The sequence below is a fragment of the Artemia sp. Qi Xiang Cuo genome, chromosome 2, assembly GCF_049724085.1.
Source record: "Artemia sp. Qi Xiang Cuo chromosome 2, ASM4972408v1, whole genome shotgun sequence".
Lineage (NCBI taxonomy): Eukaryota > Metazoa > Arthropoda > Branchiopoda > Anostraca > Artemiidae > Artemia > Artemia sp. Qi Xiang Cuo.
Genome location: NC_142795.1, coordinates 2,398,901 through 2,411,854, shown reverse-complemented (window position 1 = coordinate 2,411,854; position 12,954 = coordinate 2,398,901). Strand labels below are relative to the sequence as shown.

The window sequence follows — 12,954 nt, the reverse complement described above, 5'->3', positions numbered from 1 at the left end:
GTGCAACTCAACTCCTTTTACCTGAACCCTCTTGCCAGGAATTTTTTTTTGGGGAGGGGGGGGTACAAAAAAATTCAGCAAAAATATCAAAATTTGTTTATTTCATTTTTGCTACGTTTTTACGAATCGGACGAACATTTCGGGGGAGGGGTTCAAACACCCCAAACCTCCCCTGGATACGGTCTTGCCTCTTGCAACTGAACCCCGGTGTAACTAAACCCTATATAACTGAACGCTCATTTAAATGAACCCCCGTTTAACTAGAGCTACGTGTAACTCAACCCATGTGCTACTCGTCCCCATTTAACTGAACTCTCGTGCAACTAGTACTTTATTTAAAACATAAAGCGTAACTAAAAAAACAGGATGTTGCTCTTAGGAGCAAGAAAGCCCTTAACTAGCCTGCACAAAATAAAAATAAAAACTGATTTATAAAGTGCTTATTAGTCATTCACCAGCGATAATATTTATAGCTCTAACCATACTATTTAAATCATAGACAGCGCAATAACGTTGCCTGAGTAAAGAGCGATGTGGGTACAATGTATTATTTTTCCTTTTCACCAGGGCACTTCGTATATAAGAAGTTGTCGTAGAAACTTCGGAAGGAGCTCATTCGATTTGATATGGAAGTTTCTAGTGCCCTTTTTAAGAGTCAAAAGTGATTAAAGGGCAACCAGTCCCATGCCCGTCAATTCTTCAAACACATCCAATCAAAATTTTGACTGTCATTTTGTTCAGCAAAGTTGAAAGGTCCAGTAACTATGTCTCTTGTGATGTCACCCCTCCCCCCACAGCCAAACTAGTATGGGCTGTATATGCAATTCGCCCATTGTTTCCATATAGTATTTGTTATTAAGAAAGGTCGGCATGTTTGACCCTTTTTCCAATAACAAATACTATATATAAACAATAGGTAAATTGTATGACTTACAGCCCTTGCCCCGAGGGCTGTGGGGGGTGGACATCCCAAAGGTCGGAGAATGTTGTGGGGAAAGTTGAACTAAATCAAAACATGTTGGTATACTGGTTTTCAAAGGGGGGGGGGGCTCAAGAATGACTGAGGATATTAAGTTGGATCTTCTAGGGAATGATGATCAATTGACCAAGGACATATTCTGAGGAATGTTGAACTAACCAAAAGAAACTTTCAGGGAGCACTTTATGCATGCTGCGACTACTATGTCTGCTGCTACTTCTTTTACTATTACTATTATTACTACGACTACTACTTCTGAGGCTAAAGGTAGGAAGTTCAAACTTTGAGGGAATGTTTAGGGGGGTGCTGAACTATATAAAAACACACTCTTTACAAGCAAGTTATCAAAGGGCGTATCAGCAGTATCTAGGAAGGGTTTTGGGTATTAAGTTGAAACTTTCAGGATATGTTACGGGAGATGTTGAACTATGCAAAATGCAAGATGTGCATACTACTACAACTACTAACACTGCTACTACTACTGGTACAAAGACTGCTACTGCTACAACTACTATACGGCGACTGCTACTAGTGCTAATGAAGCTAAAGGTATTGCAGTGAAACATTCAGGGAACGTTGGAGATTATGGTGAACTAAATTGAAACAACTGTGTGGATGCAGATTGTTAAAAATACTAACAGCTAGTTCTAGGCGTTTACCCCCAGAAAATACCCCCCCACCCCCCCCCCCGCGGAAAATAAGGCTTTCCAAATTTGAGAATTATATTTGAGTTTTTTCTGTAGGGGAAAGAATTTTGGTTGTGTATTATGGGCCACTTACTCAAGTTTACGCTGTGTGAAACTTGAGAACAAACCGGTTTCTTCGTTAGTTTTTTCAGCAGGCAAGTGACAGAATAGATGGGAAATATATAATATAATTTGGGCTGTATATTTGCACATAAGGGTGGGGGGTAAAGTATTTGGACAGTTGAAATCAGAAAAAAATTCTTAGTACATAATATGCAGAATGATTGTACCTAACACATTGTGCATGCAGACCCGCTTTACTTTACCCCCCCCCCCATAACGTGCAAATATATAGCCCAAATTTGTTTCTAAAGTAACGAAGAAACTGGGTTGTTCTCAGTTCTGTTCACTAGTCTGTTCCCGGTTCAACCCATAAACTTGACTGAGTGGCGTGTAATGCACAAGTACCTGAATTTTTCATGGAGAGATAGTCGGATTTCTTGGTATTATTTAAAAACGATCAGAAATTAAATTTAAAAAAAAACAAGTTTTTTCAACTGAAAGCAAGGAGCAACATCAAAATTTAAAACGAACAGAAATTATTACGTGTATGAAAGGAGTTGCATCCTCCTCGACACCTCGTTCTTCAAGCTAAAGTTTTTTTTTAGAATTTTAAAACAAAGCTTATTATTCTAATGAAACGGCCACTGAGTTTCAGGAAGCGTTCTTAAAGAATTAGGACAAAAAGTCAAAACTTTAGTGTAAAGAGCAAGGTCTTGTGGAAGGGGCAACTCCTTTCATAGATGTAATGATTTCTGTTCGTTTTAAGGTTCGATGTGTCTCCTTACTTTCAGTTAAAACCTTTTTATGTATTTAATTTGTGATCGTTTTTAAATAATACCAGGAAATCCGGCTCTCTCCATTATTCATTCCAGTACTTTATGTATTATACACCACTCACTCTACGATATGTAAAATTCGAGAACAAACCGGTTTCTTTGTTAGTTTCTTCGTTACTTTAGAAACAAACTTGGGCTATACATTTGCACATTAGGGGGGGGGGGGTGTGTAAAGTATACCGGGTCTGCATGCAAAATGTGATAAAATTATTCTGGATATTATGAGCTAAGAATTGTTTTCTGACTTCAAACTGTCCAAATACTCTACCCTCCCCCCTTATGTGCAAATATTTAGCCCAAATTATATATTTACCGTTTATTCTGTCTCTTGTCTTCGTCTTGTCTCACGCTAAGCTGAAAGAAACTAACGAAGAAACCGGTTTGTTCCCGAGTTTTACACAGCGTAAACTTGACTGAGTGGTGTATAACACGCAAGCAGGGTTGCCACCACTAAGGATTTATCATCAGATCTGGGGATTTTTCATTCTCCTGGTGAAAAATTTTTCTGGTAATTTTCTTGAATCTGGTGATTTTTGATAATTTTCTTTTTTAATTTGGTGATTTTGGGTGACTTTCATTCAATTTGGAGATTTTCTGCATAAGTGGTTGACATTTCATGTATGATTGGTTTCCACTGTCTTACTGAGGTGAAATAATCAGTGACTTTCATATTTTATGTTTTGTTTTTATTCGTTATTTCTAAATAATGGCGTTATTTTGAGGTTTTCTGTATCCTTTTAGCTTGGCAATCGGCTTCCCCGTAGTTACAAATTTTAATTTATAAATACATGTGTGTCCCTTATGGGTCATGTGTGCTATAAACGGATTGAGGCTCAGAAACAAAAAAATATATTTCAGGTAAAGAAAGCATAGTCCCACATGAACATAGATTCAGCAGCCTAGGATAGGTTTTTTTTCCAAGGGACTTAACAGTCTCAGGGAAGGAAAAGAAAAGATACTAGGTTTCGAACGCAACATATATTTTGTTTTTAGAGTCTTGAACACACTAAACAGAGAAATCGTCATAATTTTGTTTGGTTCTTTAGGCTTTTGTCACACCTAGCCTACTTGTCTATGACACATACAGAAACGTGCATAGTTCACCCTTACCAGGTCTGAGATTAGGTTTAGCGTAACTACGTTTCTGATGGGAGTTTGCTCAGAAATTAATCTTTAGCATTAAAGTAAATGGACTCCTAAGGGAGAAGTTCAAAAGCAAATTTTTCATCTGATTTTCTTATGTGCAGAATGTTGACATGGGACGAGCCTCGCTAGAAATGTTTTATAGTTGATGCTACATTAAATTTAAGTCTGATATTCCTGCTTTGGCCTATTATATTCGTATTATAGACTAGATTCAAATCATGCACATTCCCTGTGCTTGCTGGACTTAGGGGCTGAAGTAACTTTGGAATAGGTGTTCTGTTTTATTATTCTTGCAATTGGCAAGTAATCTTATGACAAAGAGAGGAAATATGCTTTATTCCGTTCTTTCATGCTCTTTTTCACTGTTGTTTCTGTCCAATTATATTGTATTACTGTTTTTTGCTTTGCATTCCGTGTAGAATTCGATTTGAGGACGAAAAAGGATTATTATAATTATTCTTTTGAATGGAAACCTGGGAAAAAGAAAAGATTTTGCAAAGTAAAGACAAAGGAAAGTAAAATAGTAGTCAAATAAATAAAAAGGTTGCTTATGTGCAGAAACAGGATTTAAGGGTCACAGTTTCAGTTTTGATTGGAATTCCAGTTTTTGGTATGAATTCTCTTCCTTCTTGAGCAATAGCCTTTGAAAAACATAATGTCTTAGTTCAGGGTACCCAACGTGTCTTTTTGGTGTGAAGCCTATCATTATTGACCACAGATTTTTGGTGATTTTTTTCGGAGATTTTGGTGAAATACTGGTTATTTTCTTGGTGAAAACTAGTGATTTTTGGTTATTTCGGTGAAATACTGGTAATTTTCTTGGTGAAAAACTGGTAATTTTTGATGATTTTCTTGGTAAAAAACTGGTGATTTTTAACAGAAGGACATGTTTGAGTAAAATCAAAAAAAAGTACAAGAATAAGAAAAAAAAACGACAAAGAAAAAAAAAACAAAAAAAACTGTGTCAGTCAAAATAAATGAACTAAAGGAATTGAAAAGGAAAGATAGAGGGGAACAAGAGAAGGGAGGAGAGAACTAATAACTGTCTAGGTATTAGAGGTGGTCGGTTAGCTCTTTTAAATTGTCCATTAGAATGACATAGCTGTAAGCTAATTTTAACTGGTAGGGAATTCCATACGAAGGCACAACATAAAACTGGATTAAAATCTGATCTTATGGTTTTAGTTCGTGAATGAAAACATCCGTCATTTCTGAGAGAAAAAGAAACACAAGATTCCTTTCGTAGTTCAGAATTTAAAAGTTATAATTGTTTGAAGAAGCTTGGGAGGAGTCCATGAAAATACTTAAAAAGTGAAACAAAACGAAAGAAGATGTATGTGGATTGGCCATCCAATAAATTAATGCTGAGCTGGTTTCTCACCTCAGACACTAATTCAATTGCTCTGTTATATGTTTTGACAAAGAAGGTAAAAGAAGAGAATGTCGATAACCATACTGTTGGACAGTAGTATATATAAGGTTGAATGAGGTAATGAAAGAAGATCTTTATTATTGAACCAGGGAAGCAATGACGAAGCTTCCGAAGAACTCATAGGTTTCTGCAGAGCTTAAGTTCGACAAGAGCACAGTGATGTTTGAAAGAAAAATTTTCGTCCAATAAAATACCCAGGAATCGAACATGTATTTGAATGAATTTTTTTCACTCGGTAGTTTTCTGAAAACTCAGTTTTTTCCACATGCATAGGTGACTAGAAAAGGAAGTATTCAGTAGGGGGATTTTAAACGCTAGTTTAAGGGTCTCTGATAATTTAGATTTCAGTGATAAACCTTTTATGATTTCTAGCCTTTGCACTCCAGAAATGACACTAAAATTAAATTTTGTTGCCATAAGACATTTTATGATAGTGTTAAACACAACGAAATTATAAAAAGCGCATAAATGTAAATGCTAGCTTCGAAAAGACCTTAAACAGCTCTCCACGATATATTATTGCCCGATTAGTACCGGATAAATAATACAAAAATGATAGACTTATCAGCGTTTCCAGCTCTTTTTAAATATCCCCATAAATTTGTTTCTTCAACAAACTATTACTATTAAGGTGAATTTAAATAATAGCCATCATTCCTGAAGTATGTGCTGGTTTTCTCTGTACTAGGGTACATCTATTGCTGCAACCCTAGTCTATTGCTGCGACCGTGACCATCAAGTGTGTTCAGGCCCTGTGCATAAGTTTTGCTAATTTGCAAATATATATGACAGAACGATGATTTGGTATTTTTCCATTATATGGGCCCTTCTAAAAAGTCAAGTTTGGTTAATGCTAATGAAATAAAATAAAATAGGACGAATATATAATAGTTTATAAACAAATTTGGGCTATATATTTGCATATTAGGGGGTGGGAGGTAAAGCATTGCATATATTAAACACGTAACCTAATCTAGGTACCTCCCCCCTAAACCCCAAAAAACAACAGTTTAAATATCGTATACGCAATGAAAACCCCGTTATGGATTGCAGTACTCTGAAGCCGTCTATTGAATTAACCCGTCATGAAAAACGGGTTTTTAGTGACTGGTTTCCTTGTTGGTGCCCATATACTGGGAAAGTATCGATGATTTGTTTGTTTTTTTTGGGGGGGAGGGGGGATAGCTTTACATCAACACGGCATAAAATGAAATAAAAAACAAAAGAATTAACCAATAAAAAAAGACCATTTTATTCGAGCCAGCTTTCGTCACCTCCGACAAAAGGGGCTGAACTACTGTTTCTACTTAATTAGGCCTGTTTTTTCACTCATCAATGTGCTAAAATCTTACATCTTTTGGCAGAAAACGATTAAAAGTGAAATCTTTGAACAAAGATCTTACATCGTTGGTCGTTTTTGTGCAAACGTCTTTCATCATTCTCCTCTGATCAGCGGTCTGAGAGCAATGATGAGTAGATCATCAAAGTTCTCTCATCATTATTCTATATGGCAAAACAGTGGCGGTCTTCACACTTTTTGCTAACATCTGTGAGCTGTAAGATCTTAGAACAAAGATGAGTTAAAAAACGATAATCTTTGCAGAAAGATGTAAGATCTTAGATGTAAGATCTTAGTGCTAAAAAACGGGCCTATTATTGATTTGAGAAGGGTTGTGTTGTGCTGAATGCCCTTGATTTGAATGGAAGTTGAGTCAGACAGGTTTGGGTTAAATGGGGGTGAACTGAATCTAAATTGAATTAAGTGAGGTTTGAATTGCATGGAAGTTGAGTTGAACTGGGGTTGAAATAAATAGGGGCTCCACGAGGGTTGAATTACACAGAAGTTGAGTTGAATCAGGGTTGAGCTGAATGAGTTTAAGCTGCATAGGGGTTCAGTTGGAGGGGGATTGAATTGTGCCAGTGTTTAAATAAGCGGGGGTTGAGTTGTGCGAGGGTTCAGTTAAACGGGGGCTGAGTTACCCGGGAGGTCGAGTTGCATGAAAGTTCAGTTAAATGGGGTTGAGCTGCACGAGGGTTCAGGTGCATAACTGTTCAGTTGCACATGGGTTCAGATCCACGAGGGTTCAGTTACACGCATTCCTATTTGAGTACATGTATCACTAAATGAAAAAAAGGCTTTCCTTCACTATATCAATGTTTTTCTGGGCTTTACCCCCCCCCCCCCGGAAAATACTCCCCGTGGAAAATAAGGCTTTCCAAATTTGAGACTTTAATTTGAGTTTTATTTTTTAATTTCCGCAGGGGGAAGGAATTTTGGTGCGTAATATGCGCCGCTCACTCAAGTTTACGTTGTGTAAAATTCGACAAAACATTGATTTTTTTTGTTAGTTTCTTCGTTACTTTAGAAATACACTTGGGCTATAGATTTGCACATTAGGGGGGAGGGGAAGTATAGCGGGTCTGCATGCAAAGTATGTTTGGTACAATTATTCTGCATATTAGATAGATAGATAAATAAGTGTATTTTAAAGTCAAATATACGGCCATGAACATAGTAAAATAACAATGAATATAGTGAATGGGGGGGGGTGGTGTTTATCCCCCCAGAAACTTCCCCAACGCGGAAAATACCCCCCCCCCCTTACGAAAAATACACCCCACCTCCACGGAATGTAACCCCCTCCTTGGAAAATACCCTCGAGGAAAATACCCCCCCCCTGTGGAAAATAAGGTTTCTAAATTTAAAGGTTTTATTTTAGTTTTTTTTAGTTTCGTTGAAAAGTGCAAAGAAACGCGAAAAAGAAGAATTTACACACCAGAAGTATCTTAAAAACTTAGAAAAAAAATACAAATCTATTTGTGTTGAAAAGACTTCCATATGAACTTCTGCAATTTTTGGCAGTAGCGGGTGCCAAACTAAATGAAAAAATTAAAAAGAAAAAAATATAGGCGAACAATCATCAAAATTAAGCTAAAACATATGGCACCAAAAAGTTTAAGGATTGGCTATCCTTCGAAAGAATAGTTGGCTTTGGGAACCAACAAATTTTAAATTGTTTAAGTTTTTACACACGAAAGCGTTGTTAAATTCTACGAGTTTGTTTTTCTTATCTTCCAAGTGTAAAACTACCACAAACCACCATTAATAATTAAATTAAACCCAAAACTAACAAAATTACAATAGATAGCCTAGTCGAACTCAAAACGAGCAAAAATTAAAAGGAGTATGGCTGACAACACCCATGTCTTCTTCAGACCAGAAAATAATTTGCACTTTACTAAAAAAAATTAGAAAATAACCGTTTATTGTCAGTTTGATAAACATATGCTGATATCTGTTCCTTATAGTTTTAATACTTCTTGAATTGTTAAAGTCAAAAACTGAAAACATTAAAAATGTATTTTGTTTATGTTCTGGTCTTGAGGAGGTGCGGGGGTTTCAGCCCTACTCATACTAATTATTGCTATTTTGAGTTTGAATAGGTTATTTATTGTAATTTCTGTTTGATTTGGGTTCAATTCATTTATTTATTGGGATTTGTGTTAGTTTTACGCTTGGAAAATTATTTGAATTTATTTCTACTCATTTTTGGCTTTACAAGGCTGTTTACTATTCTGTGACAAACTTGTTTTATGGAAAAAGTTTTTTATATTAATTTCTGTTCATTTTTTATTGACATAGTCTTTTTCATATAAAAATATTTTATATCTTTTAAAAAAATATTATACTCCTTAGTTTTTACTTTGAAGATTATTTGACTTTATTTCTGCTCATTTTTGGTTTAATGAGGCTCTTTACTTTTCTTTAAAAAACTTACGTTTCCCATGAAACAAATTTGGGCTATTTATTTACAAACTCGGGGGGGGGGGTAAGTAGGTACAATTATTCTGCTTATTATGAAGTAAGAATTGTTTTCTGACTTCAATCTATCCAAATCTTTACCCCCCCCCCTATTTGCAAATGAATAGCCCAAATGATATATTTCCCATATATTCTATCACTTGTCTGTCTTGTCTCGCGCTAAACTAAAAAAAAAAAAAAACAAAGAAACCGATTTTGTTCTCGAATTTTACACAGTGTAAACTTAGTGAGTTGCCCATGATACACAAGTACCAAAAGTCCTTTCCCCTACGGAAAAAAAACTCAAATGAAATTATCAAATTTGGAAAGCCTTCTTTTCCACGGGGGGGGTATTTACGGGAGGTAAAGTATTTGGACAGTTTGAAGTCAGAAAAAGATTCTTTCTAGGTATATGGTCACTAAAAATTACAGAAGAATAGCGAGGTATCTGGAAATTTTGTTAACTAAAAATAAAAAAAAAAATAAAAAAATAAAAATCCCGGTATAAAGTAAATGTAATGTTTCATTTAAGTGTGTTTTCCAAGCATTAAATGTTTTTTCAATGACTGTTTATTCAAGTATTAAGTACTATTATTAGGTTAATGTAGTGTTTCATTTAAGTATTTTATGATGATCGGTGATCAAATTTTTGTTATTTGTGCCTTTCATTTATGTTATTTTACTGTGTTCATGGCCGTATATTTGGCTTTAAAATACACTTATCTATCTATCTATCTAATTATTTGAAAAAAACTACGTTTTCTAAAGAGTTAAAGAGGCTGAGTTACAAGGTCGAACCTTAAAACGTAAAGGGATTTGGAGGCACAGTTGGTGGGCTGCCACCCCCCAAACCCCCCGCTTTCACAGCCTTAAAATAAAAAAAAGTTCTTTAAAATGAAAGTAAGGAGTGACAATAAATCTTAAAGCGAACAGAAATTATTCCTTATATGAAAGGGGCTGTGCCCTCCTCAACGCCTCGCTCTTTACGCTAAAGTTTGACTTTCTCACAACTCTTTTTTTTAAACAATAAAAACTTTAGCGTAAAGAGCGAGGCGTTGAGGAGGGCACAGCCTCTTTCATATATGGAATAATTTCTGTTCGTTTTAAGATTTAATGTCGCTCCTTACTTTCAGTTTAAAAAACTTTTTTTTTTTATTTAAATGCTGCAAAAGCGGGGGGTTTGTGGGGCGGCAGCCCCCCAACTGTGCCTCCTAATCCCTGTACGTTTTAAGGTTCGACCTTGTAACTCAGCCTCTTTAACTCTTTAGAAAACGTAGTTTTTTTCAAATAATTTCTGCACGTTTTTGTACAGTTTATTACTTATTATTGCTTGACTAACTGTTAGATGATTGTGTATTATTCTTTTCTTTCTCGACAGGGTGTTTTAAGGGTCGACCTTGTAACTCATCCTCTTTAACTCTTTAGAAAACATAATTTTTTTCAAATAATTTAAAAAAGAAACTGAGTTTTTTTTTAAAAATTTAAATTCAGTATATAAAAAATTTGATCTAACGGTGAATCGAACTCGGGTTTTGCGCCCTGACAGCAAGGAGTCTCACCGCTACACTAAAGAAACATAATTGAAATTGTTTTTTAGTAAGGTGATGAATTTTTTTGACGCAAGCAAAACTTGATATTTGGTTTTTGGAAAACAGGGAAGGAGTGATCAGATTAAGCTGAAATTTCGAGGATAAGCTTCCAGGCCCCAGGAAAGCTTGTCCTCTAAATTTCAGCCCGATCAGACAACGTTAAAGGGGGGTTGTGGTGGGAAAAATTAACATGGGCTAATATAGGAAAACGAGGTTTTTCGTAAATGTAAATTCGGGGGATAATTTTTTCGGTCTGAAAATATCAAAATGCCCTAACAGGTCGAATTCTGCTTCGAATGAGTCCTCATTCAACCGAATCCGTTGCCAACTGTGGCCTGTAGGCGTGGCTAAGAAAAAAAAAAGAAATGATGAATTTTAAGTGGCTATATTTGGTTTTTTGAAAACAGGGAAGGAGTGATCGGATTGAGCTGAAATTTCGAGGATAAGATCCCGGGCCGTAGGAAAGCTTAACCTCGAAATTTCAGCCCAATCGGACAACGTTAACGGGGGGCTGTGGTGGGAGGGTCCAAAATTCCGGCCCAGTTTACCCCATGAAGATAAAGTCGGAGGAGGATGAAATTTTGCAAGTTTCTTAGTTTGAGTTTGGGCTACAAAATGCGATCACCGCCGTCTCTCTGCGACCTCTAGGACCTGAAATCGCTTAACATTGTGGTGGGTCGCCTCTTTATAGAGGCACAAGTGTGCCTCCTTGATATGCAGAATAATTGTATGAAAGACATTTTTGCATGCAGACCCGCTATACTTTACCCCCCCCCCTAATTTGCAAACCTATAGCCCAAATTTATTTCTAAAGTAACGAAAAAACCGGTGTGTTCTCGAATTTTACACAGCGTAAACTTGAGTGAGTGGCGCATAATACACAAGTACCAAAATTCCTTCCCCCAACGGAAATTAAAAAAATAAAACTCTCAAATTGGGAAAGCCTTATTTTCCATGGGGGGGGGGGTAAACGCCCGCCACCATCAATGTATAGGCGAGCTCAACTAAATGGCCCGCTAGGTTTGTTTGAAATGTAAAAAGAGAATCCTTCTGCCCGACAACCTATCTTTTCGAACAAACTTTAAGAATGACCTTGTTGAGTTTGGCCGAATATTGAAATAGGGAATGAAATTAACTTTTTCCACCTATTAATGCAAGCAGTCACTGAAAGCTCTATTGTTGCTTTTTAAATGCCACAATGCAGAAAAGGACATATACAAACCAGTGCCAGTCACGTAACCAATACCAAATTTCAGCCTATAGTTATCTTAAATCGTTTGACTGACTTTTATTTTAGCCAAAAGTATGGAGCAACTTTGCTACCGCGATGGGGATTGGCTTAGAACCGGTAAGAATCTGCCTGAGTTGTGTGAACTAGCTAATTTTTTAACCATATCCATAGTTTATAATTATTAAAGCTTGACCTGAATCAAATGGAGTATGAGATTTGTTCATGTACACTATCTTAGTTCTTGTCCTAGATCCCCTTTTCTCATTTGAAGTGTGAGCTAGTTGGCTTTCCTCTGGGCCTTATTTGATTATTTCTTTTTTTTTGCAAAATGATAATTAAGATTTGGGAAGATTCCAGCGGGATCTATATAAAATTTTGTGCTAAATTTCGGTTTCTTTTTTTTTACGGTGATAATTCAACTATGTGCCTAGGGGAGAGGAGTGATTGACTGTTTCCCCTCTTGGCTTTGGGGTAGCTTTCATATTGATTCTTACGAATCTACCGAATAACAGCCAAAAGTCATAAAAGTTACTTTAATGTTCCTTTTAAGCGGCAATTCTATATTTTATCTAAACTTATTCCCCCTTCTCTATGAACGCATCGGCTAAAAAAAGTCAGCACAATTCTAGTTTCCCCTTTTCCAAAATCCTGGATCCGCGACTGAGAATCATCTGGTCGTTTGGAATCAAAAAGAGCTTAGTTTCTTTTTGTATTTTCTATCATAGATCGATTATATAGACAATAAAATATCCTTGAAAAATAATATAAAATCTGGCTCATCACTCAAAGTGATGTTACCTGGAATATTTCCTCATTTTGAACAAATTTGCATTTATTTTATCCCACAGAGCTGTGAAAGGGAGAAAATTCCTATGTTAGGATTATTATTATGGACAGATTGTAAAAATTCAGTCAAAGCTCATGCCACAAGGGTCCATTGTCTCCAAACTCTAAATGTATATATCACCAGTAGCCACTGGGCTATTAGCTTCTCTCTGTGGGATGGTATTTCGAAATGGACTTGCCTTTCTCTCTTTCTCCCTTTATAGAAGAGCATTCTTGGTAGTGTTAAGGTGCCCACTGTTGTTTTACCCCATTCCAAGAGTCTCGTCCGCCAGCTCCAGAGCGGCTTTTTGGGCAACTCTCACTCCCGAAAAGAGAGGAGCGAGTCATCCATCAAAACGCCAGTC

General features: G+C 36.3%; 1 protein-coding gene across 1 annotated transcript in view; it reads left to right on the top strand.

Moving 5' to 3' along the window:
* The window catches only part of LOC148954795 (moesin/ezrin/radixin homolog 1-like), a 91,940-nt gene that overhangs the window by 41,556 nt on the left and 37,430 nt on the right, over positions 1-12,954 (top strand). The window lies entirely within an intron of this gene.